We start from the raw sequence: 6,000 nt of genomic DNA, 5'->3' as shown, positions 1-6,000 counted from the left end.
GACACTTTTATCCAAAGCGACTTACAATCAGTAGTATATTACATATCATTCACCCATTCACACACTGATGACCATGCAAGGTGCCACCATCAGACTCTAACTAACATTCATGCAACATCCAGTCCACACCGATGGCAAGCCTTGGGAGCAACTTGGGGTTAAGTGTCTTGCCCAAGGACACATCGACAGCTGAAGCCGGGTATCGAACCACCGACCCTCTGATTGGAGAACTACCTTACTCTCCACTACGCCACAGCCGCCTATAAACTGACAGTACAACAACAAAGTTTGGATAATATTAAATCAATTCAATACATTGACAGATGTTTTTTGCTTAGCCATTTGCCATTGCTGTACTAGGGCTGGGCAACTAAGTCCATGAAGGAAAAGCTGTTCCTTTGTTAGCCAGCGGCTCCATCGGTGGTAGAGGAGCCTGGCTGGGAAAAGTTCCTGTGTCAAATGATGCAGTCCCTGCTCTGCTGTGTTTAAGCCGCCGACAGCTGGTTTCAAGTGAGTCCGAGTAGATTGAAAGAAAAGGCACCTCAGTTGTGATGCACAGCTCACATCTTGCTTTCAATTTCCCAGTTAATCTCGTCCCATTATCCATCACCATCCAGACATTCTGGGTGTTTAATTAGCTATGCCCTGTCACAAGGACGTCTTTGGGGATATGTAGTGCTCTCCAGCTGAGCTCCACATAACAGTGTGATGCCACTGCAAATCTGAAGCATACTACTGGATCACAACGCATTTAAAGACACACTACTTATCATAGTCAGTTTATTAGTCAATAATGTTCTTTTGTGGATCTGGAGTCACACAAATTTGTAGTCTCCTTTTTTTATTATTTTTTTTACCTTTTTTTTTTAACAGGGAACAGACTAAACAAACTTGGGCCTTGGAGTTTCAAAGACTTGAGAGTTTAGATGATAGCTGTCAATCACGTAACCTCAATGTGTTCCATGATTGACGAAAAGTAGGCACATCCCAATCATGCTCTTTAGACCTGATCCTGATCCAAGTCCTTTAATATTTGGTATTTTCCAATAATGAGTCTAGTTGGTTTAATAGTTATATTTACCTTAGTGTTGATTAAATATGTAGGCGACATATTGGAATAACAGGTCTAGCCTTTTTTGTACACCTTATTCTTAAACTTGAATTATTGATATGCCTGAAAGTTCAACTACAAGCACGCCACTAGCAATTGTACAGGGATGCTTCTGATTCGAGCTTTTTCCCTCACAAATTATCTTTGCCTAAGTACAAGCTGCAGAGAACACATTAAACAGACAAGTTTACTTTTGGCCTGCCATCAAGTCGACCACAGAATTAGCAATAATTGGCATCAGCCAATATGACCCGCCATCATTTATCATTTGTCACTAGCAATAAAAATAAATTTAGAATGAAATGCTGATGCCTGAATGTGTTTTCCACTGATCTTTGCTAGTAAGAAAGAGAGAGGAGAGGTCGCAGATTCATTAGCTTCAGAGTTTAGTGAATCTATGTATTTTACCAATCTCAGAGGCGATTGCACTTATGTGCCCAAATCATTTTTAGAATAGAATCATCTTTTAGAATAGTATGTTGAAAAGGTTCAACTCACCAGTCTTTTCTGGATCCAGTCTCTCTTCAAAGGTGGTCTTTGGTGTCAAATGTGGATTTCCTTTTTGATCTTTCTCCGGTTGTTCACTGACTCCTGTTCGATGACCTTTGATCTCTTCACAGTGGATGCTGTGAGTGGTTTTGGTCTATCGTTTACGGACAGCTGATGTTGTCTGTTTCTGATTTCTTTACAGTACACTACGACCTTAAGATCCTGCCAGGGTCTTGGCAGGGAGGCTCTCATGGTAGAATGCCAGCAGTCAGACAGGGCTGGATGGTTTATGAATAGGCAGATGATAAACAAACACTTTCCTGGTAGTTGTTTGGTGAAAGTTACTGCACCACACTGTGCTGTTCTGATCAGGTGTCCAGGGGCCTTGGACTCATGGTTCAACAAATCATAAACAACAGCTCTCAAGTCTTCATTGACTTACACTCTTGATAGGTCAACTTCTGTTGAATTACCTGAGCTTTTGAGTCTACTTTAGTTTTCAGTTATTGAATGAGACATAAAATGACAGCCGGGATTTTCCTGACACGAAGAATGTGAAAATATTTGAAAACAAAGGCCTTTTTACATGAAAATTTCTCTCAACTATCAGTTGTTATGCTTAACTTCCCATCTTTTTCTGTCTCTCTGACTGGTATCTCCAACATGCGTTATGCAGCAGTCTTTCCCCTCTGCATTCCTTCCACCTTGTTGCCTCATTCTTCTCCTTCCCTCTTCACCTCTCTAACATGGGGTATAACTCCAACCTTTCTTTCCTTGACACCTATCTTTACGTTTCCCTGGAATGTGAGGAGATTTCCTGCTGGCTCAGGAGCAGCCGTAATGAGGACATCAGGAAGATGTGAGAGGTGTTTTGTTTTTAAAGGAGTGAAGAGAGTTAGCTCAGTCTCTACACTACACTGCTACACATTAAATCTTTTGGACTTTTATCTCTGTACATTGCATTTGCAGGTTCTCTGGTTAATATTTTGCACTTTCCTGCACAAAACTATACAGCTCTTTCATTTAAAACTGATATATCATGCATATTTTCCATGGCACGTTTTCTACTTTATAATTCCTTCCCAAAATGCACGTACCAATAATATACATCATTACATGTTAAAGAGTGAAGACTTGGTTTATGGTCAGGAAAGGGTTAGCATTAGGCTGGTAGCAGTTGAGTAAGTCTTAATGTAAGTCAATATAATGTCACCAAAAGTCATGAAAACACAACTTTGTGTGGATGTGTGTGGGAGTGTTTTGTGCTAGAGAATATATTTGTGTCTCTGTGATTAATGAGAAGGTTCTTTGGGTACTTCAGGCTGTATCTTCCAGGGAGGAGCACACACACACATGCACAAACGGAGCCAAGCTCTCCACAGCATAATATTGCCTTTTCTCAGGGAAAGCTCTGAGGTTGTGAGCCAGTAATGATGCTTGATAGTAATCCTCTCCTGGGTTTTATGCAATGCAGATTTGACCTAATCTGTGCATGCTCTAATGCACACAACCCTGATCTCCACACAAAATATGGGAACTGTGGGTAGGAGATGATTATAAAAAGATTGAAATGTGCATTTCAAACCATTGCAACAGCAGAACATTTTAATCAGGAAAACTGCAGTGCATTTAAACTGAGCCTTTCATCGTGAATTTAAAACCTTTTGTTTGGACTTGATTCTTTTCTATTTCTGATTTTAGATTATAGGTGGTTCAGAGAGTGAAGGTAAATTGTATAACATTTCCAAATGGTTGCCCTTCTATTGATTTTTGCCTTAGGTTTCTGATTTTATAATCAGTTTGCAGTATCACTAGGAAGCCAAATTTTCTATTTAAGGGGCAAAGTTCTCAATACTGCTGAAAAGAGCTGGAGTTCAGTTCCAAAGCATTACTTTTGTCTTTCTTGTTCACTTCAATTAAACACTTAACACTTAACCACAAGTTGCTCCCCAAGGCTTTGCTATCAGTGTAGGACTAGGTGAATGACATGTAGAGTTAAAGATTTTTGAGTGGTCCAAAGACTAGAAGGGCGCTATACAAGTACAAGTCCATTTAACATTTAACATATCACTGATATTTTCTTTTGCTTCAAGCGGCTTTACAATATGTACATCATGCTCTGACCTTGGACCCTGCATCGGATAAGAAAAACTCCCCAAACTTTAAGGGGGTGGGGGGAAGAAACTTCAGGGAGAGGTTTCTTAATTTTTACTGGAGTAAAGTAAAAATGTTTAGGTTAATAAGGCATAATTGGGTATCATCTGCAAAACAACCCCAGTTTATGGAGTTGCTTAGAATAATATTGCAAAGGAAGCATGCATAAGTTTAATAAAATTGGTCCAAGCACATAACCTTAGGGAACTCTGTGACTATATTTTTCATGTAGTTAGCCAACACCTCTGGGAGTGGGCTTTTAAAGAAAAAAGGTTTATTTACAGCTAATTTGAAGGACTGTGGTACCTGGCCTGTTAGTTTAAACATATTCATCATATCTAGTAAAGCTGGCTAACTAACGGTAAAGTTTCCTTTAGCAGCCTAGTCCAGATGTGGTCTAAGTGACAGATGGCTAAGATGTAAAAATCATAGAAGACAATTGGTGAAGGTAGATGGGAGAAAAGCAGTCTAAATATCAGGTTTTACCGCTGCTTTAAAGTTACTGTACTTGAGGATAAATCTGTATAGGTTGAGGGCAGGTGGTGATCAATTGTGTCTCTAATAGTTTTAGAGACACATTAAAGAAGCTCATAAAGTTGCTACCACTGAGGGCTATAATAATACATGTTTCAACAGAGCTGTGACTCCCTGGCTACAGTGCTTAAGGAAACCTAGGGTTGTTCTATATTCTTTCTATTAACGATGAGTAATCGCTAACTACAGTAGCCAACGACTGAGCTTCCATGGTGCGATTCACAATTTACTCAATTAACTAAGTCTCACCTCAAACACAGCAGATAAACTACATTTATTACATGTACCATTATCACTAAAGGAGACAGAGGACTAGCTATACATGTCATACACCGAGCAGGAGAGGGAGAGATGGAAGCCATCGCTAACTAGCAAGCGTAAGTACAATAGCTGACGTTAGCAAAACTTGTAAATGACTGTGGGATTTAGTGAGAGAGTTGCTAAAAGAGGGAGAGAGCTATGAATGCTTTGGTAGAACTAGCTAAGGTTTAAATGTATAGCTGGTAATTAGACGCTGTAATGATAAATTTTACACTGAGTTAAGCTAGAGCAGCTAAGGTACACTACCAGTAACAGATACACTGTCAATTAAGATTTGGCAAACGTTTATCGTAGCAGAAAACAATAAGTAATGCACTCAACCACCGTGGCCTGTATGCAACTTATTTGTTTTGTTATTTGTTTTTCTTTGTATGTATGGATTACTTGGGTTGTTACCGACATCTGGTGAAGATTTCATGTCAATAGCACCTTTAGAAATATATTTACTGAGAAAAATGGTGACGTGTTCAAAACTTATTTAACCCGCTGTGTGTGTGTGTGTGTGTGTGTGTGTGTGTGTGTGTGTGTGTGTGTGTGTGTGTGTGTGTGTGTGTGTGTGGCACTACTAGAGGTAGTTGAATCTTCAAACACAGCTTGTGTCTTCAAACACAGGCACTGTCATGAACATAACACTGAAAATACAAAATAGTGGGGAATTTTGAAAATACATGATCACAAAACTCATAAATCCTACTCATACTCTTCAATATCACTATAATAGTATAATAATAATAAATATCTCATCCTTATGACTTGAGTACCTCAAATCTTTAAGGGATCATTTATTTTACCTGGATTCTCTCCCAGGTGCACGTTGCTGTTTGACCTTTGGGGATTTTATTGAGAGGACGTTTGTGTGAGTTTCAAGCCCATTAAATGTACTAAATGCATCGCGCCTCTCTAGAAATAAGTGCAATGGTAATCAGCAGGGACAAAAGCGTTGCTTTTCTGGGACCAAACTCTTTCATGGTAAGTCAGGCAAATGCAGCGTCTGCAGAGTCTGACTCCTCTTTGTCATTCTGTCTCTCTGCTCCTCAATCCTCAGCAGAACAGACAGCAAATATAGAAAAAGGAAAGGGAGTAGAGAGCAAAAGGACAGAGATGCAGAGATGAAAGCAACGAGAAAAAGCGAGACAGACAGAATGTGTGTAGAATTCCTGTGAGATTTCATCCTTCACCGTTTCTACGATGCTTTGAAAGCTCTGCACAAGGGAAACATCTCAACGTAATGGGCTGTTGAATGGATTATCCATGCTTTCCTTTCACTACCTGCTGTCTGATCCCATCCCTCTTATTCTCTTGAGCTTCTTTAGTTTCTACCTCAGGCTAATGAATGGGACTGTGTGGTCTGGGAGGAGAGTTCATATATGACATTTTCTGAATGGCTGGAT

Source organism: Anoplopoma fimbria, unplaced genomic scaffold (genome assembly GCF_027596085.1).
Source record: "Anoplopoma fimbria isolate UVic2021 breed Golden Eagle Sablefish unplaced genomic scaffold, Afim_UVic_2022 Un_contig_13264_pilon_pilon, whole genome shotgun sequence".
In the NCBI taxonomy this organism is placed as follows: Eukaryota; Metazoa; Chordata; class Actinopteri; order Perciformes; family Anoplopomatidae; genus Anoplopoma; species Anoplopoma fimbria.
The sequence above is the reverse complement of the archived record's forward strand: the minus strand, read 5'-3'. Positions refer to the sequence as shown.